The 21,839-nt window shown below is 42.2% G+C and overlaps 1 protein-coding gene across 1 annotated transcript in view; it reads left to right on the top strand.

The window, feature by feature from the left end:
* The first annotated feature begins 14,515 nt into the window (after positions 1–14,515).
* MTUS1 (microtubule associated scaffold protein 1) overlaps positions 14,516–21,839 on the top strand; it is a 289,384-nt gene continuing 282,060 nt past the window's right edge. Inside the window, exon 1 of the mRNA XM_089669556.1 lies at positions 14,516–14,867. The gene's annotated coding sequence lies outside the window, so the exon portion shown is untranslated. The remainder of the gene's footprint in view (positions 14,868–21,839) is intronic.

Genomic DNA, 21,839 nt, shown 5'->3' with positions numbered 1-21,839 from the left:
CTTTTGATAACGTGCGTGTGCACAAAATGCGTCGAGGAGCCGTACACCTTGACGTTCACGCCATCGGATCCTCACAAAGGTCCAGCGGCCATCTTAGAGAGTGGCTGTTAAGCCCCATTGATTTTATACTTGGATTTTTTGCTTCATTCCACGTGGAAGGTTTATAACTTTTTTTTTTTTTTTTTTTTTTTTACTCAATAACTCGGAAATAATACTACATTTTGAGCGCCTTCTTTTTTGGCTCTTTATTGAACTAATTATTCCTAGGACCCCAGTGGGATTACGGTTGCTGAGTATTCTCATCCAGAGGAGGGAGTCTCTTCCCATGCTGTCTGGTCCATCTAAAGGGGGCTTCCTGCAGATCCTTGGTTTATATACCGTTCAACATATTACGCTTTAATTATGCGCATCTGGTGAGTGCGCATTTTTATCAATCTCCCGCATGGATAAAATTCACGTAGAATAATCTGATACCACCTGTGCAATAGGACTCTTTTGCAACACTATATTCTGACCGGTGCATGTCAGACCTTCACCATCTTATGAACACTTTTTGCTTGAAGACTTTCACAGCTGCACTTATTTTACTGCGCCAGTCATAGCACTTCATCCACTTATATTTGCTATCATGTATATTGATTTATTATTATTACTATTATTTTCACTAATTATTTTTGTCCTGCACTGTATTATATATTTTTTTTTATCTGTATTATATACAAGGTCTAGGGTTCCTTTTTAGTGCATTTGCTTCTGATCTTATTGGATCCCTGAGTGCTCGCTGTCCTGTTCAGTTTTTATCCAAACCTGCTTTTTTTTTTTTTTTTTTTTTATTGTCCAAGTTTACAGTAGAAGCACCGGAGTCATTCCTTTCAGAACTCAACCTGCTTATCCCTGAAGGTTCTTTCTCTGGTCTCTATACGCATCTATGATTGCGTACATTAAAGTGTTACTAAACCCAGGGGCCTGCATTCACTATACCTGATCTCCCACAGTACACAGACCATGGAAATGCAATTATTTTAGTAAATATAAACTGCTAAATACCTTTTCTCATTAGCAGGTAGAGCAGTTTTCTGACTTCATCAGAGCACTGGTTAAAACTTTTTGTAGGAGTTTTCTTTCTGCTCTAGGAGGATGTGAAACCTCTGACCCTCTGTCTGGACAGTGCTGATTGGCCCTGTGCTGATCACATGCACACTCCCAAGAAAAAAACCTCTCTAGCAATACACACCAAACTGAGCATGTGTATGTGGCTACGGATTCAGTCTGTATCAGGTGGTCATTTCCACAAGAGAAGGGGCAGAGAAGAAAGGATCAAACCATCTTTTTTACACAATGCAGAGGATTAACCCCTTAGGTTCCACAGTGAGTATAACAAACATGCTTTACTGCATATACAGACTGATTTTACTGTTGTGGGTTTAGTAACCCTTTAAATAGTCTGAGGGGAGAACTGTAAAAAAAAAAAAAAAAATGGATATTCACTTGGGTAGTTAGGCAAATCCCTCGCTGGCTCTAAGACTGAGCACTGAGCGATCAAGCACTTCTGATCAGTCAGTCATGGCTCTTTGCTCAGAGCGGAGTGGAGAACTGTCGCCAGCTCTCTGCTCTGCCCCTCCAGGGCTCACTGGAGTGCTGGGCTGGGGAGGGAGTGACTGGCTCAGTCTCCCAGCAATGCAGTTGAGAGGCTGAGTCAGCTGCTAGGCCAGGTATTTGGTCCGTTTTGACATCAGCCCGCTGTCGCCTGAAAACAAGTCACAGGAGTGGAGAACGAACCTAGTCCAGATTACCCTTCAATCGTTAACTTTCAGTTTACTGGTAAAACAGATACAAATGAATGTGACCTTCAGGGGACCACTGTGTCTTCTGGGGAATGGAGAGCCCTGCATGAAGTTATGATTACATTTGAAATTGCTTAGAAAAGCCCCACAGCTGCTTCCGAGACCATGTAGGCAGTAATCTTTCAACAGCATCCTAAGATTTGCTGATATCACTCACACACAATGTCTCATTTCATGGTATTGTTAGTAGTTGCTAGGGAAATAATGAGCTGAATATTGTATCTACAGTTGCTGTCAGTAATGTGCTCACTGAAGCGTGGATTTATTTCCCATTTTCTCTTCTTTTTACATCTTATATATGCAGCACAGTGCGTGTCATGTACAGTGTTTTGTAATTTCAGAGTTTTGTTTGGATTGTACACACTCAAATATCAGCCATAGAAGTTGTTTGGTGTGCTGTGATTTATCTACCGGGTACGCTACTGCCAAGATCCCTGCACAGTGAAATAACACCTTTTTGGATTGAGCAACTTCAATCCAGCCTAGAACAATAAGTGATTGTAGTTTCAGAGCTGTCACTAGCCAGTTGGTGCCTTCTGTGTGTGTGTTGGCCCTCAGATCCTTTGTTACAGGGATTTCTCTTGTGCAGAATAAGCTGTACAACTTTGCCACTCAAACAGGGTCTGGAATAAAACTCATTGGGTAGACCTTTCAGGAACTTTACATTTTTACCCTTTTAAATATAAAAAGCATGACTTGCCACAATACAAACCTATCCTTCTTTTTTTTTTTTTTTTTTTTTTTTTTTGGAAAGCAGTCCTTAAACCTCAGGTAAAGTTGAACTCTAGGCAAGCTGATAAAAATGAGTACTGTTTTAACTGCTTAGTGATTTCTATGTACTTTCTTTCCTGATACTTGCACAGCTCTGGCAGTTAACATAGGCAGAGCAGTATTAGACCCACAAGCAAACATTTATTATATTGCAACCTATCAATTCTTAGATGTGATGGCTACATTCATTTAAATTTGTAGGCTTTCTTTTATTTTCACCTTGTGATCCAGAAAAAGCTGTCCTACAGATGTATCAGTTAGACATGAGACAAGTCATCGAATACTGACAGGGGTGCTTGCAACGGTCAGCTTTTATTTATGTGAAACCTTTATCCTAAAAGGTAAGAAAATAACTGTTGTAACTGCTTATAAAGTATTAGCTGGAGTTTGGCCTCAATTTGTTAGGACTAGCAGATTTAAATACACTCAAAAGTTGCACTGCACCATGTTGCATTGATGTGAACAGGTACGAATGAAAATTGATTTCTACTGCTCCATTGGCAGCGTGACCGCAAACGCAGGAGAACTTGCACTAGTGTGAATGGGGTCTTGGTGTGCAGGAGCAGGCAGCCTGCCCTGCCTAGACTTTTCTGAGCAGGACTGCAGATAGTGCACAAGTAAGCAATTCCTACATGCCTTTTCCCCATCTGATCACATGGCAACGTTGTATCAATATTACAGGTCAAAAAGTGAGCTGTAAAAGCATGTGGTGATCTGTGTTGAAACACATTTAAATGTTCAAGAACTGCATGGACAAAAGGATTTTTAAAGAGAAGTATGACCAGAACTGCTGTTTTGGGTTGTTGGGAGTGCCCTAACTTTTTTGTTTTTCTTTGAGCCAGAATCAGCTGACAGCAGGCTGTAGCCCACATGACAGAGCTGCTCCAGTCTCAGGAAGGATCCTGACCATATTGTCTGGATCCACCCAGTTTCTGATTGACAGCTGGCTTCGGGTCTTAGGTTGTCATAAGAACAGGAGTTTAGGAAAAATACCTTCAAATGGGTTCTGCAGTTCTAGTGACAACATTCTAAAGGGATGTCTTTATTGTCATTTGAGAGACACCGGAATGTAGTAATTGTTTGACTTATGGGTTTTACTTCTGCTTTCAGGAGGTTTGGGCATGGCCCAAAATATGGGAATTAATCCAGCCTCTGTATAACTCCACCTGCATGCGTTTTTTTCCTTAACTCTGCTGAGAAAGTCTAACTACAATTTTGCATTAGTTGCGAGTCAACTGAATCCATACCACTGTGGACAACTCTCTTAACCAACATGGGTCCATCAGAAGGAAAAACTTTTGTGTCCTGGAGCTTTGAAACAGTTGACTAGTGCCCTGCATTTTGGTTGCGATGGTCTCTTGCTAACATCTGTGCTTGTCTCTTGCATGGGCATAGTGTCAGTCCATATGAGTAGGGTGTTTTTTGCTTTGTCTGGCACCTTGAGGATATGCTAAAGAACAATTAAAAGCAGAAATGAAGGTCCACTGTAAGAAAGCAGGCTTTTATGGCAGAAGAGACAGGCAAGATCTCTTCAATAAAATGCCCCTACCTACCTGTTTGCTGTTTTTCATCAGCTTACGGTGCTGGGATGAGTAGCTTCAGCACATGTGAAGGAGTGACATTATCCCTCACTGGTCTATGAAGACCACTCGGGAGAAGGTGGCGGTGAAAGAACCTTTTTGACAGGTCAATATTTTAGCTTTTAGTTCTGCTTTAATTCACTTTTCCTTTTGGGGGAGTTGTATTTGGTTCTGCTGTTATTTCTGATGCCTCGGGTGCTCAGGATGTGCACTTGCGTGAACGCAAGAGATTTTGGAACAAGTTCTCCGCGCCCTGGAATATCTGATTTCTACCGAGGTAAAATGTTAACGTTTGAAAGTGGTATTCTATTTATTCCCACACTCCTATCTGCATTGGAGTGCTTCAAGCACACTTCCTGCTGCATCAACAGGGATCAGTTCCCACTACACCCTTGCCTTTGTGAGACCCTGATTCATCAGTGTGCTTTTGCGCCCTACCTGCTGAACAGAGTACCATATTCACTTTAGTGCACCTTTCTATCTTCACCATTGTGGGAATGCTTGAGGGGCTTTCTGACGAGAACCGGTGTCCTAGCTTTTGAAATTTCTTCTAAGCCAAGGATCATATCTCTTATACTCTGGACATTAGCAGATTTTTTATCATTTTACCTTTGTAGGTACTTATGGGATTGTGTTGGAGTTTTTGTTTTTCTTCAAGCATCTGATACTTGAGTTGCTCTGGTCCACCAATATCAGGGGACATGCAGTCCTGTCAATTGTACTTTTCACTCCACTGTGCTGTGCAATCATAGCTCTGACCCTTGCACTAATCATTTCTATCGTAATCCTAGAATCAATGGATAAACTTTTTTTTTTTTTTCTATTGATGGGGCATGGAAGCTTTTTACAAGAATTTACCGGGCCCTGGTCTTACAAATGTTGACAACCACTGGTCTATACTATTTCCTTCCTAGACTTGAGTATTACTTCCAGGTTCTTGCATTAAAAAGTTTCATTCTCACGATGGTGCATTCTTTTTTTTCTTACAAGGAAATGTCCATCTTTCAAAGCCCTGTACTTCCTATAAGGTCAGCAGACAAGACCTTCTTGCTGTTGAGTTCCCCTCAGTGGGATAGATGTCTGTAGGCCTTTGTGGCGCCTACTCTTCTATCCTTTATCAGGCTAATTGTTCTTTGTGGCATTGCATGTATACCTATGGGGAGATCTTTGCCCATTAAAAAAATTATAATTCAAGTTTCATGATTCCAAGAATCATGGGCAGGCTGGTTATACTATGACTGCCACCCCACCCTGTTAACACACCTTTTGGGGTTCAGTTAGAGGGTCTCTTTATTCTCGTGCTGCAGAGGGCTGTTTACATCCATGCATATCTCTTGAGAGAATTGTTATTTATCCAGATTACCTGTCCTTTCTCTGTTCAATAAGTTGTATAAAAGGTTAAAGCATACTTACTGTAGTGAACAGTCAGATTTCTGAATATTACATGACGTGGAACCTCTTTGAGAAAAAGGGTTACAGTAATGAGGTTATGTTTGGTCAAGAAGATCCCGCAAGAGAAGTAGTGCTCAAAGACTTAACTGTGCAAATTCACACCGTTTGAGGCAATGAAGTGTTGGCAGGAAAGGAAACAGGTGGGATAAGAGTGGGGGAGGGGCAATAGTTGGTCTGTAGGTGATGCAAGGTTTCAATCTACTCGAGTGTTTCATTTAAATTGTATGGCTGTTAACAGGTTAGTTGTTTTGTGTGGACATACTTTTTGTTTATCCTTCTTTTCCCTGAAGTAAAAAGTAAGGGGGGGGGGGGCACTTTGGCCTACAACATTTACTTAGTTGACCTTTTTTATTTGAATACAAATTGTCTGTTTAACTTTTCCTTTACTTGCAGGCAATAGGCGATTTACCTTTACTTTAGCCTTTACCCCAGTAAACATCCTTTCTGCTCATTCAGAAGATATTTCCTAAAACAGGCAGTGAAAAGAAATCTCCCCAATGGGACAGCAGAAAAACCTGACCAGTTGGTTAACTATTCTTTTCTTATCCAAAGAAAGCTTCGGCTCAGGATCTGCTTTAACGTATAGACAACATATCCATGCTATGCAAGGCAGCTGCATAGAAGGCTTGATAAAACTCTCAAATACCTCCAGTAAAGCCTAGTACACATAGACCGAATGTCGGGCGGCAACCGCAGGTTCAACAGAAACCAGCTGACATTCGGTTTGTGTAGGGCAGCCGATCCAACAGAAGCTGGCTATTCGGCGGCATTCCCCCCTATCAGAACACAATAGCAGAGAAGGGGAGATCGCCGCACTAACATGTATGGTTAGTACAGAGGCTTCTCCTGAGCTGTCAGTTTTTTTTGTTTTTTTTTGTTCAGCCCGCTGAGTTGAATGAAAAAAGACTAGTAGTGTGTGCCAGGCTTTAGGCCCCTTTTACAATGACTGTCCGGTCGGGTCTGCCTGTCAGGTTTTCAGGCAGACTTGATTGGATCAGCCATAGTCCTCTATGGACCTGTCGAAATCCAATCCTGTACACTAAAAACAGACGGCTGGGGATCCGTTCCCCATCTGTCTGTCGGATCTGCATGAGAGTCAAGTGGAAACGGACAGGTGGTTTCCATTCAAGTGCCCCATAGAAAACAGCAGGCTGTGCCTGCACTGCAGCAGCAGAGCAGGCACAGACCTGTCTTCCGCTTGCTTAGCTGAGAGATCACCCGCTGAGCGCACACACACACGCGCACGCGCACGCGCACGCACACGCACACGCGCACACACACACACGCACACGTCCTCTTATGCTGGGTTGATCCTAACTGCAAATTGGCACCCTCTCTATAGGATGCTCTTGTGATTCCAGGGCAGAAGTGGAGCTGCTTAGTCAGGAACTACATGTGTCACACATCTTTGTGTAATATGGAAAATGTGAAAAGATCACAAGATTGGCTATACAACATTTTCAAACCTGTAAAAGCTAAATCAGTTAACCTATATACAAGGAAGACTGACCATTTTTGTCCTGAGGCAAACGCTGTCCTTTCACAGCAAACTGTAGAGTGTATTTAAATGTGGATGTGGTTTCACATATACATGCTATGTTGAGAAAAAAAAATATTGGGAATTATAAAGGATGCATTTTAAATGTTAAGTATCTTTATGAACTAAGCAAGACCTCTCCTGTTAGAAAATTACCCATTTCAAATAAATGGTCATGTGCATCCTAGTGCAGGGTTGTTTTTGTGTCCCTATATCATAAAATGTTAGGCATCAGAGAGTATGAGAGTGGTAAGTGAGAATGAGAGAGAATAGTGGCAAATAATGGAGAACCAGATTATGCGTTAATGGAGGGGGGGGAGGAAGGGGCAGCATAAATGGATAGTGGATAAGAGAGCAAAGTGTGCAACATAATTATGAAAAGTAGAGTGCATGAGAACGCAGGGAGGCTACCCTTTTCGGGTGGGGGAAAAGCAGCAAAGAGACTTTTTTAGAGGAGGCGGCAAGAATGGATTGTGGAAGAGAGGACAAGGAGCAACAAGATCTGTTTGTGGTTAAAGGCAGTGAGACCGGGGTATGGAGGTGGGAGGGTGGCAGTAAGCTTGGATTATGGATGAGGGGCAAAAAAAACTGCAAACTTTTGATGGTCTGACAGGGGTCTCCAAACTTTCTTTAAGGGGGCCTGACTGTTCCTAGTGGCAGTAAAAAGTGCCCTGATATCAGTGCCCTTCATTTGTTTTAATGGGAGGAATAGTGCCCCATCGTTCTCAATGAGAAAAATGGTGCCCTATTGATGTCTCTAGGGGGGAATAGTACCCCAAGGTCAAGGAGCATAACAGAAGAGAGGACAAAACTGTAGAAGAGGGATAGAGAAGGCTGCAAGCAGGGGCAGACTGACAGTTCATGGGGCCCGTGTCCTTGCCCACACTCAAAGCACACCCAAAAAAGCCTTTAAAAGGTACCGGGGCATTTCATGGGGCCCCCTACTGACCCCGGGCAGTGCCAGAGTGCTCGAATGGTTAGTCTGCCCCTGGCTGCAACGCTATACTGTAGAGGAGGAGAGATTATTGCAGGACTGGTTTGTGAAAAGTTGAGCAGTGAGAATGGATTGTAAAAGGGGGATCAGAAGTATGGATCGCAAGGTGGCTCCTCCATTTCCATTGCATTGGGTCTCACTAATATACTACACCCTAAAAATTGTTTGATAGGAGTATTTGGTGATATAACGGTCTCTAAATATGTAAAGTGTCTGCTGTGAATCCTGTGTTTTTGATGTGGTTTTTTTTTTGGTAAAATTTTTTTTTACTATACTGGAAAAAGGGGTATCTTTTTCTATATTAAGCCCCTGGCTCAAACTGATATTCTTCCTTTTGTACAGACTCCCCTTCGAACATACAGACCAAAACTTGGATAAACTATGGGTTAAGTGGATTTTTAGCTAGCTCGTGCTAACCTCTCTAGCTCTAGGATACTAAAATTGGTTTTTGACCTCTAATATTGTAGTACCCAAAGCATTAATAGTTCTTGTGGTTTATTTGACTCCATGATCCATTGTTGGTTTGTTTACTGTATTGGAAGGAAAGGAGAAGACGGCAAGATTAGATAGTATAGTATAGGAGTAGAGATGTGATACTGAGATCAGATTGTAAAGGAGGGAGGAGAGGGATACCTGTTTGGGAAGGAAAGAGGGATGAGGTAACAAGACTGGTTGTGGAAGAGGGAGGAGAAAAGAGACCAGAGAGACCAGATTACAGAGGCATAAAAGAGGAGACCATTTAACTGGACTGAAAGATGGAGAGACGAGGCAGCAAGGTTAAAGTGAAAATTTGCTAGGATCTGTTATGTAGTATGGGGGAGCAAGTTGTAGGAACAGCATCTATCACCAGCTTAGGGTGCTGCTGCGAAAGAGGGCTGTAGAGAGAATGTTACCATTCTAAACTGTTGGTGGCTGGCCTAGTATTGCAGAGAAACAATTAGGAGTGTTCTACATTGGTAGGTGAAAACATTTAAGAGGGAAAATGTGTTGGAGTGCTGATAGGGGAGATTGTTTACTACTGGAATTCCCAAGAAATACAAGATGAGTCCTTAGCCCACCAGCACCCACTCATTAATGAAAATGGACTAGAAATTGCAAATTTTTGGTTAGACTTGTCCTTGTTAATGTTGCTTAAGGCAGGGCTGGATTTGGAAAGGCAAATACTAATAGGGTCTATAAAATCAATAAGGTTACCAATAGTCATCTAAAGCTGGCCATACATATCAACCGATTCCCGACCGCCCTATAGCAGATATACTGCTATAGGGCGGCAGGGATGCACAAAATCACTTGTGTATACTGTATATACATGATTTTGTGTTTCTGGGTAGGGGCACGCGTGCCCTACCTGAGCTGTGGCTGTCAATAACTGGGTACCAGCTGGCGATCTGCCACTGGCGCCCGGTTATTACTAAGCATCTCCGATGGGGAGAAAGACTGCTTTGTTTACCAACAGTCCTCTTCCCTGTCAGCTCGGGAAGAGGACTGCCATCCAGAGCAGTGTGATTACAGTAAAGCCCACACACACCGCCCCTATGTTAAACACTTCCTGCACACGATTAACCCTTTGATCGCCCCTCATGTTAACCCCTTCTTGCCCAGTGCCATTAGTTCAGTGTCAGTGGTGTTTTTTTTTTTTTTTTTGTTAGCACTGATCACTGTATTGGTGTCACTGGGAATGTCATGTTAGTGACACCAAGTCCATTCCCCCCATTGTCAGAATGCCCGCTGCAGTCCTGCTATAAGTTGCTGATCACCACCATTACTAGTAAAACAAAGAAAAATTCCATTATATATGCTGCCATTTGTAAATGCTATAACTTTCATGTAAACCAATTAATTTAATTTACATGTATTGGAGTTTTTTTTTTTTTTCAAAGACATGTAGCATAGCAGAACACATGTTGGCATAAATTTATGACGAAATTAGATTTTTTTTACTGGACATGTTTTAATAGCAAAAAGTCAAAAAAATTTTATTCTTCTCAATGTTGTCCTTTTTTTTTTTTTTTTTTATAGCCCAAAAAATTAAACCCACAGGCGATCAAATACCACCAAAAGAAAGCTCAATTTGTGAGGGGAAAAAGACGTAAATTTCATTTGTTTGCGGCGTTGTATGACCGCACAATTGTCAGTTAAAATAACGCAGTGCCGTAACGCAAAAAATGGCCTGGTCAGGAAGGGGGGTAAATCCTCAGGAGGGCTAGTGGTTAATATATCTCTAGTTCAGCCCTGCTAGCTGAAATTCTTCATGCTAAACAGCATGGATGGATCTGCAGTACAAGCTATTTTATTCTGTCAGCTGGCACCTATGACTCTCAGAATACCTGAACAGTGCCTGCATCTAATAGGAAGAAGCCACCGTGCAGCTGAAAAATTTCTGCCCTGCTTCAAGTCAATTTGGAATATAGGTTTTGTCATGATGAAATTAGTCAAAATTTTGATCTTTTAGAGGTAGGTGTGGGATTTGAAGTATGTATGAGAGCATCTCACTTACTGCCCAAAATCGGGAAGCACAGGCCTGTCTTTAGTGTTACTAAACCCACAACAGTAAAATCAGTCTGTATATGCAGTAGAGCATGCTTGTTATACTCACTGTGGAACCTAAGGGGTTAATTGTGTAAAAAGGCTGTTTGATCCTTTCTTCTCTTTTCCTCCCCTTTTTCAAGTACCACCTCTTATTTCCAGACTGAACCATAGACATGCACATGCTCAGTTTGGTGTGTATTGCTAGGTTTTTTTCTTTTTTTTCTGGAGAGAATGCATGTGATTAACACAGGGCCAATCAGCACTGTCCAAACAGAGGTCAGAGGATTTCCATCCTCCTAGAGCAGAAAGAAAACTCCTTCTACAAGCTTTAGCTAGTGGTGGGCTGGACACAGAAGTCACAAGACTGTTCTAACTGCTGATTAGAAAAGGTATTTAGCAGTTTATATGTACTAAAATTGCATTTCCATGTTCTGTGTACTGTGGGAGACCAGATATAGCGAATGCAGGTTCCAGGGTTTAGTAATTTAATGTTGACTTGGTGTGCCAAACTTCACCAATGGGAGCCTTTTAGCACACTTATTAGCCTCTGAACTGGTTTCACTGGACAGGGAGGTGCTAGGTCAGGGGTGTCCAAACTTTTTTCAAAGAGGGCCAGATTGGATGAAGTGAACATGGTGGAGGCCGAACATTTTTCCAAACATTCTTTGAACCATTACAATTAAATGCAAATAAATTATTTTATGCCAAGTTACCGTATTTTTCGCCGTATAAGACGCACCTAGGTTTTAGAGGCAGAAAACAGGAAAAAAAAATTCTTAACTAATGGACTGCAGACACAGTACAGGAGATGACCAGAGACTGCGGACAGCACAGGGATGACCAGAGACTGCGGACAGCACAGGGATGACCAGAGACTGCGGACAGCACAGGGATGACCAGAGACTGCGGACAGCACAGGGATGACCAGAGACTGCGGACAGCACAGGGATGACCAGAGACTGCGGACAGCACAGGGATGACCAGAGACTGCGGACAGCACAGGGATGACCAGAGACTGCGGACAGCACAGATGACTGCTGACCTTTGGGGAGGTGGGGAGCGGGTACCTGAATTTGACAGGTACCCGCTCTTACTTCCGCAGTTGTTCTTTGATCTTACCTGTTACTCGATCCAGCCGCGCGCTGTCTTCCCGGCTTCTGTAATGGCGCTCGGCATGACATCCGGGTGCCCAGTGCGCATGAGCGAGAAGCACTTGCGCTTTGTGATTGGTCCGGCGGCTTCTGGGATCTGTCATGTGTCCCAGGTACCGCCTTACCATTCACAAAAAGCACCACTTCTTGCGCATGCGCACTTGGCACCCGGCTGTCATGCCCAGCGCCCACACTACAGAAGCCGGGAAGACAGCGCGCCGCTGGATAGAGGAACAGGTAAGGTCCCGCTGCAGAGCTGAGCGGCCGGCCCGGTGTTCTGACACGGCCGCGGTGGAAATACCTGACCGGCCGCTCCATATTCGCTCCATAAGACACACTGACACACTGACATGGAGGGCCGTATTAAACCGACCCTCGGGCCGTAAATGGCCCGCGGGCCGGACTTTGGACATGCCTGTGCTAGGTGGATGGAATCAATTAATTAGTATTGGGACTAGTCTGGAGGTCAGACCCTTAAAGTGATACTAAAGCTTCAGGTTTTTATTTTTGTTTAAATAACCTTGATCCTCTTCATTTCTGGTCCCTGCCAGAAACCCACTCGCCCTGGCGGCACTGCTGCGTGCCCACCCTTGAGCTGCTGCTCTATTCGTCCATAAGACACACAGAGCTGTGGCTCGGCCCTGCCTCCTGCTCTCTCCTTATTGGCTGACTGGCTGTGATTGACAGCAGTGGGAGCAAATGGGCAGGGAGGATTCCTCAATCTACCTTGCTTGGATGGTGAAATCAACTTTTTTTTTTCTTTTCCTTTTTTTTTTTTTTTTATCCATCTATGGCCAGCCTTATTTACAAGCTAGGGTATATAAACCCTGCATTTCACATTTCTGATATATGCCTGCTGTACCATGTACTTGTATGAAAAAGTATCCCGTTCTTTGTGTTGCTTCCTTTTGTGTGAAATTCCTTCCAGTCCCTCTGCTTTCCTTTTAAAAACGGACTACACTAGGCATCAGAGCAAAGCTTGGTCACTTTTCTAGCTGTGCTGTAAACTGTGCCCTCTTCCAGTGATCAGACTTATGCTGACATTCCCATCCAAACACAGCCATTCACTGGGAAGTTTGGTGTGCTGCTATTTTTTCCTCCCATATCTCTCTGTTCTCAGCTGCATAAGGAGCTTAGAGGGTATGTGATCACTTATAAAAGAGGTGTATATATAATGTGCTTTATTTCTATAAATGTTTTCTTTTCATTAATGTTTTAAACTGAATGGGTTGTTTTACATATACTTTAAAGCAGACCTCCACCCAAAATTTTGCTCCCGGTGAGGAATTGGCACCTTTGGGGACCACCTAGGCAATTGGACATGGAGGTTGTCCTCCCTCCCCGTAGTCTTCTGGGACACGTGATGGGTCCCAGACTACGGGATCATTCAGAAGGCACAGTGCTACTTGAGCATGTGCTGTGGGCACCCGGCGGTGAAGCTGCAAGCTGTCAGATGGATGCCCGCACTAAGGATGCCAGGGAGCAAGGACAGCCGATGAGTGCACTGCTGGATCGGGACAGGTAAGTGGCTGTTTTTTAAAAGTCAGCAGCTACAGTTTTTTTTTTTTTTTTTTTTTTTTTCTTTTCCATTTTAGGTTTGTCTGGAGCTCCGCTTTAAAGCAAGAACAAAGAGTGGTTTTCTGAATAGGCGATATACATTCTTTGTGGTACTTGCTCATTAGACGAGACCCTCTGCTTTGGTAGAACTACAGTGCATCTGAGCACCACAAACTAAAATACTATTTAATATTCCAAGCAAACTCACCCATCTATCTATGTTTCCATTCTTTATTTTGCTGAGATCACTTTGAAAAACATCCCTCTAGCATTTCTGTCCACAGCCATTTTGAGCAGGGACTTATGAATTATGTTGCGTTTACTTCCTGGAATCCATCTACACTTAGCTCAGGAAGGAGGGTGTGCTTAGCTGAGAACTCTTCCTGGAGACTCCTGAAATGTATAAAGACATTTGCCTAGTCCTGGAAACCGGAAGTAACTGAGGAAATGTATGAAGGGGAAAAAAAAAAAGTTTAAAACCCGTAAATATGATATACTTTCCTATCTATTTATTAATGCTAGCAGCATAAAGATTAAAAATAAACAATATTGATTGAGAGAAGTTTAGCTTTAAAATTAAAATAAATGTTTCTTAGGTTTGCCTAAAATAAAAATGTTTCATAAGTTTGCTTTAAAGTGTTGCCCCAAACCAATCCACATTGGCTGTAGTTGTATATTTTGTGTGTGGGTCCACTACTAGATAAATTGTAGGTTTTCTTCATCATCTGATGTCTGGCACAGAATCCGGTGTGCTCTGCCTTCCCTTTTTAATAATGCAGACATTTCCTATGCCAAGCATTAGCTGGAGTTGTGGGAGGTAGAAAACGCTTACTCTGCATCCTCTTTACAAGACTGTACAAGGCAGATTATAATTAGACACAGTTGACTAGGAAGCTGGAATCGCTGGTGGCCTCTCATTTAGAAAGACTCTATAGGACGGCATAAGATGAGATTTCCTAGCTTCCTAACTTTTATTCCATCTCCCCTTTCCCTCCACCTCTTTCATTTAATGCTTTCTTTCAGAGTGATCAGTGTCATTGCTAGGCAACTGGGAATGCTGATATGCCTGGCCTCCCGTCCCTCCCCCTTTGTCCGACAAGGATAGACTCTGCCTTTGCCCACTTTGAAAGGCAGCTCTCTCCCTGCCACACATCCCACGGTGGACCTTGATCTTGGAATGGATGAACGTCAATGTTTTTCTATGAAAGAGCGAAGCGTGTGCTCAGTCATCTGGCAGAGGGTATGACTAATGCTGGCAGGCTTTCTAAAGGAAATTCTTGTACAATCCAGGAGCAAGTCACTGATCTGCTCCTGCACACACAGCTCACAAAGTGCCTTCTGAATTCCTTCCCATAAGCTGGGAATACTGCAGAGCTGGAGCATCTGTGACTGCAGAAGAGTGGTGCTCCGACACCGCGTACCGCGTCTTTGTCTGCGCATTCTGGGAGGAAGGTGAGTGCCGTGTACCCTTACTGGTGTCATGCATGCAGCTGTATTCATGGAAGGGAAATGAAGCCTGCAAGGACTTGGATTTACTAAAATGCAAGGACACTGCAGTGGGGTCCTGCTGGCTCTGCAGCAGCGGGACTGCTTACAGGGAAGATAGGGCTTTGTGAACATGGAGGGAAAAAGAGTTAATATATAGGATCTTTGATGCCATTGCCACAAGGGTAGATTTATTGCCTTTACCAGTAGCAACCATTTGAACTTGTGTCATTGGTGCGGTTAGACCAGTACTGGTTCCCGTAAATGACTATGATCATTATGATGTCTCTGCACTGCCCTGGTTTTCACAGCAGAACAAAGTTAGTCCTGAAATGTTCAATAACATAATGTAAACACATTAATCCTGTTGGATTCTCTATGATCTTTGTATACACTAAACTGGCCATGACAGGGTTTTATAGACTCCAATGCCGGAAAGAATGCTCTTGGCTCTGCTTTCATAACAGTGCTCTGAAAAGTGATGCGTGTCCCATGGAAGACGCGTTAGAAAACCCACGGTTCGTCCAGACAAGTAAGGGAGTGTGGTGTGCTAGGATGCAGATATTTGTGTGTGGAGATGGGTGTGCTAATGACGCTGTGTGTCACTTCTATTCTAATCCTCATCAACACTTGCCACTGACAGCACATATTGGAATGTTGTGTTCATGCAGAAGAAAACACAGCTCTGGCTGGTGTGTTGTCTCCTCTAGAGTGTCCCCTCTCTGGATGTTCACCCTCCTTCCACTAAACAGCCAGCCTGTGATCTACCAGTGAGGCGAGGCGTTCTTCTACTACATGGGGTAATACCTAGAGATGGGTTAGCCCTGGCCTAAAGGAAACTTGTACAGAGAGGCATATGGAGACCGCCATTACTGTCACTCATTTCAAAATACTAGATGCCTGACTTCTAGAGTTATCAACTTTCAAAAGTAAAGTTGGTAATATCAGAGCATCTAATGTGTTTGTTTTAGGTAAAGGACTTGGAAAACATTGACTTTATTGGGTCTGCATGGTAGCATTTTCAAGGTAAGCAATGGAAGCCTGCACCTCCCTACTGCAGAGTTTTGTGTAAGTAGACCATGCATGGCAAAGCTGGTTCATGTAGTGGACCTACACAGCATCTGAGCATCACAAACCAACAATACTTTTGTTTCTTTTTAATACTCTGAATAGGTGATATACACCATTCTTTTTGGTACTTGCTTATTAGACAAGACCTCTGCTTAGTAGAATTACAGTGCATCTCAGCACTACAAACTAAAATGCTATTTAATATTCAAAGCAAACTCGCCCATTCATCCATGTCTCCATGCGTTATTTTGCTGAGAAATCACTTTGAAAAACACCCCCCAGCGTTTCTGGCCATGGCCATCTTGAGTTGGGGCAGATGATTCATGTAGCAATTACTTTTTGGAATCCATCTGCTCTTAGCTCAGGCATGCAGGCAGGAGGGTGTGCTTGGCTAAGAAAACCCCTCCTGAAGACTCCTGGCATGTTTAAAAAAAAATGTGGTTAGACCTGAAAACCAAGACGGAACTGAAAAATAAACTAATTATGTGCTTTTTCTATGTATTTAATAATGCATGCAGAATAAATATGTAAAATAGTCAATTGTGATTGAGAGAGTAAAGTTATGCTTTAAAGCCCAGTTTCAGAGCTGTGCATACGCTCCTTTTCTTTCATTAGCCCAGGAACCCAAAAAAGACAACCTGTGTTTCTAGTCCCTGCAGTCGCAGCTTACACAGGGCTTAGCTTGCGTACCCCAAACCATTGCCTTTATTTATTTTTATAGTGGTAATGTGCTGATTATTAACTTCAACCTTTTTTCAGCCACTTTCTGTCTATGCACTTGCACCAGCGTTGGCTATACATCATTGCTCTGAACTGCCTCCCTAGTTGCTGTAATGTTGAGTTAGGCCTGTGCTGTCAGCATGGCCACGTTTAGGGCTTGTATACAACGTATGTAGGTGTATGCAGTACAGAACAAATGCTTATGCAAGAAAATATTTATGTAAGTCAATGAGCCTAGTGTAAAGTGTTGTGGTGTGATTCAAAAAAGTACAGAATACATTTTTTTTTCCCACAGGAACGCTGTTAATGCAACTCGGCTTTAAAAAAAACAAAACAAAAAAAAAACAAATGCCAGTAGTTTAACTGAGCGACAATGCAGGAGAACCATTAAGAGAAAATTGATGCATTATAACAGGATGTGCTTGAATAAGGGCCTTTATGGCAGAATCACCAGGTATTCTTAAAAGCTGCATCTTAAATTTTAAAAAATATTTGAAATTACATTTAAAAGCCAATTTAAATGTAAAAAGCCAAGGTGTACAGATGGGTAGAGGAGGGAAAAAAGCGGCTTTATTGCATTACTTACTGTTACATGGCCCCTTAATGTGGCCCAGCTTCATTCCGCTAACTTGCATTATCATGGTACCCTGCCTTCAGTGCAGTTCTATGGGAAATGATGCCAATGCTCTCTGCATCACTGAGGGCCACCCAGTAGAAGTGAGGCAAAAGAGGACCCTATGTGTCAGATGACCATCCAGAAGACCTCAAAGGCAATTGTGCAAACAACAAAAAACGCACATGGAGGGGAGGGGAGGGGAATGTGTGTGGCTTAATAATTTTCTTTAAAATGTTAAAAAAAAAATCTAAGCCTAATCTCATACACTTTGGGGTACATTATTTCACATGAGTAAAAACCAAAAAAGGGTTGTAAAGTTTGCACGATCAAATAAAGTTTGAAGAAACAATACTGAACCATATAGTGAACTAATTCCATAGAGTAATACCAGCCAAGTACAAGAAACGGTTTTAGACATCCTTGAGGTTCCTCAGGCATATACGTATCTTAAAGCTGAACTACACAGCACCTGCGCATTACAATCCAAAAATGCGATTTACTTATATTTTTTTTAATATTCAAAGCAAGCACCCCATCCATGTCTCCATACTTTATTTTTCTGGGAAATCACTTTGAAAAACACCCTCTTAGTATTTCTAGCCATGGCTATCTTGATTCATGAACAATTTACTTCCTGGAATCCATTTGCCCTTAGCTCAGGCATGCAGGCAGGTGGTTGTGCTTGGTTGAGAAAACCCCTCCTCCCCTTAGGAAGACTAATGGGAAGTATGACCTAGATTGTAAGCTCGAAAGAGCAGGGCCCTCAATCCCCTCATGTTTTGCATTGTGTTGGTATTGTTCTGTCACATGTTCTGTCCCCCTTTGTAATGTACAGCGCTGAGCGAACTATTGACGCTTTATAAATACTGTATAATAATAATTATAAAATGACATAATTTGCCTAGGCATGGAAACCAGGAAGTAACTGAAGAAATATATTAAAAAAAGGTTAAAACAATTAAATATTTACTTTATTTACTAATGCTAGCAGCAAAGGGATTAGAAAATGTTGATTGAGAGAGTCAAGTTCTGCTTTGAGACATCCCAAAGAAAGCATGTACTTACCAGGTGAACATTGCCATTTCTATAGAAAATATTACAGCATTAAGGCCCTTTACACAGGGTAGAATCTGCTTGTTGAGTGGGGGATCTATTTGCTGATCTGGAGCGGGTGGATGACAGGTCTGTACCCGCTCTGTGTAAGCCTGCTCTGCTCTGTGGACAGTTGGATGTAAATGGACAGGCTGTCTATTTTACACCTGACTTCCCTCCTATCCTGTCCACACAGATGGAGAACACACAAGTCTGTTTTACATCCACCGCTCCACAGAGGAGAATAGCGGATCCGTTGAGGTCTGCTTGAAAAAGACAGTTGGACCCAATTGGACCAATCGTGAGAAAGGGTCTTTAAAAATGTGCATTTGTACAAGAAACCAACATTATTCCATATACAGATAGTTCATATACAGTTGGTGTTTTAGACTGTTTCTAGCCAGAGGGACCAAAGCTTGTCCAAACTTTTTTGGGCAGCCTCAGGCCTTGTAGGTTAATTTATACATGGGGATCACTTGGTTAAGAAGTCCAAGCCACTGTATTAAAGTAGGAGGGTTTGGTGATTTCTAGTGAAGTGCTATAACATTTAGGTTAGGGGTTCTATTTACGTTCATGATTAACATTTATTAAGCTGTTGAAAATGTTTGGGTCTACTAGATTGTTGTTTAGACGTGTATAGAATAGAATCTGTGTCCCAAGCTGTTTTGATGAACTATACCTCTTCCCCACCATGAACTTGTACTTTGTGGTTATCATAGGAAATAATGGGTTGTGGTTTGAAGACTAGATGTGGTCAAAAAATTATGTATGTTAGGAGCCACGTAGTGGTTGGTGAAATTCATGTTGAACAAAAAACTAAGATTCCTCCATCTACACAAATAAGGTGGATGGAGGAATCCTCCCCCTCTGTGACATTGTATTCTGACAGCTGCACCCGCCTCTGTCACAATATACTGAAAAAAGGTTTCCAGCATATCCCTTTTGACAGAAGTTGATCAAACGATTGATTTCCAGCAAGCAGGGATGTCACACACTGAAATTCGGCCGGTTATTTTGATAGTGTATGGCTAGCTACAGCATGGCTGCTACCTTAACCAACTTCTGTTTTTTTTTTTTTTCCTGAATCTTACCTTTTTACACCAGTCAAAAAACGGTAATCATCCAATGTATTTGAATATTAGCAGTGCAATTAGTTATACTTTAGTGAAATTTTATCCAAAACTTTGTTTGTGGTCTTGTGGAAGGACACCCAACCCCCCCCCCCCCCCCCCTGCCGCCACCATCACCACCACACACCCTGGTCCTGCTGTGAAGGGCTCTGCTTTCTTTGGAAGTTCTGATTTCTCTCCTTGGTATTCTCCGTATATTCCTATTCATATATGGAATTCATTAGGAGGTCTGGAATATAATCTTGGACTCCTGGTTATTTTGTTTGTTTTTTTTTTGTTTTTGTTTTTTTTAGATTATATGCAGAAATATACACCAGAGAGGAATTTGTAACTTTTGGAAGGTTGTGGTAGCAATAAGTTAGGTGAAACCCCCTCCTCAGTGCACACAATTGTTAGAGCTCTGCATTAAAGAACAGTCCCTGCTAATGCTTTCCAGGAAACTGTGCTAAATATACTCAACTTCATTAATCTGATTTCTCTTTGAGGTATTCTGTGAATTCAGGCTGCTATACATTGGAGTTCAAAGGGGAGTACTTCATTAAAGTAGGACGTTGACCAGGCTATCAACCGTTGTGAAGCTAGTGTAAAAAAAACTTCAGCCTTTACAACCACTTTGACCCTTTCAGGACCACAGTACCTGTAGTCTGCTTTGGAGTATCTTTTCCACCTAATCTCTTTTTAGCCTCTGAGTTCCAAGACTTAATTTGAGGCCTTCATAATCCTAGAAAAGCTGCATAAACAGTTTTCCCTTTTTTATCTGTTCAAACTGGACCCCCTCACAATCCAAAAATAGGGACACATACCATTCATCCAGGATCTGTCCCTGCCATCTTGTACAATAGTTTAATAGAACAATTTACATTTTTAATAAGGATAACACTCTGTTTTCAAGCCCTAACACAGCAGAATAAGTGGTAAAGAAAAAAACCCCATAAAAGTACATACATTTTTTTTTCCCCTTAAATTCCTCAAATCCATACCACTGAATCTCGTGGCAGTTTTAAGATGCAGCACATATAAATAATGTGTTTGTTAAAATAGAATTATTTGTTTTATTAATAAGTGTATACGGCAGGGGTCTCCAAACTTTCTAAACTAAGGGCCAGCTTACTGTCCTCTAGACTTTGAGGGGGCTGGACTGTGGCCAGTGGGAGTAGAAAAGGTCCAGATGTCAGTGGGAGTAAACATGCCCCTTTGTTGGTGTCAGTGGGAGGAATAGCACCTCATTGTTGGTGTCATTGTGAGGAATAAGGAATAGTGTCCCATAATTGGTGTCAGTGGAGGGAACTATGCCCCGTTGTTGGTATCAGTGGATAAATTAGTGCCTCAAGTTCGAGATAAAAGCAAGTCAAGGGCCACATTTGGCCCACGGGTTGCAGTTTGGAGACCACTGGTATACAGCAAGGGTGTCCAACCTTTTGACTTTCCTGGGCTACATTGGAAGAAGAGGAATTGTCCACACATAAAAAAACACTAACAATAGGGATAGCTGATGAGCAGAAAGTCAGGCGGATCATGTTAACTGATGATAATGTACCTATGTGAGAAATAAAACTTACATTTTTTGTTATGTTGTAAAAGGGCAACATTTGTCAGTATTTTTGATAAGGTAACGCACCAATATCTGGTTTGATGGATGTCACATTTCTCAATGAATTCTCAAGGTTCTGATCAGATATATGGATTCTAATTTTACCCTTCATGTGCTTCATCCTTCAGAAAAGTTGCTGACACATATGTGGGGCTGCTGAAAACTGATGACATGAATAAGAGCCCATTCACAATTGTGCGACTTGTCATGCCCAAATTCGCATGACAAGTCACACCCCATGTTTCCTGTTGTGTACCATTCATATGTTTACTTCTCCTCAAGGTAGAGAGACTCCCAATCTCCAAGCACAACTCCTCCTGTAGGTGCTAGTCCAGCTCATGAGCTGCATAGATGAGAAGAAAGGAAGTCCGATCGGATGCACTTCAAACAATCCACTTTATTGAACCAAGATAAAACCAATACATACAGTGGAGGACTGGCAGGTAAACGCGTTTCACACTAAAGACAGCGCTTATTTCTTACCCATAATGAATAAGAGCTGTCTTTAGTGTGAAACACGTTTACTTGCCAGTCCCCCACCATATTTCCACTGTCTGTATTGGTTTTATCTTGGTTCAGTAAAGTGGATTGTTTGGAGTGCAGCTGATCAGACTTCCTTTGTTCTCCTATCATTCATAAGAAAAAGAGAGGAAGGAGCCTCTAAGTGCCCTATTGATAATTTATTTAGTAAACAATGGATAAATTGCACTTACAAGATA

The sequence above is a fragment of the Staurois parvus genome, unplaced genomic scaffold (genome assembly GCF_062004578.1).
Source record: "Staurois parvus isolate SC_StPar_1 unplaced genomic scaffold, SC_StPar_1.0 ptg000080l, whole genome shotgun sequence".
Classification (NCBI taxonomy): domain Eukaryota; kingdom Metazoa; phylum Chordata; class Amphibia; order Anura; family Ranidae; genus Staurois; species Staurois parvus.
Note: the sequence above shows the minus strand (reverse complement) of the source record. Positions and strands in the feature narration are given on the sequence as shown.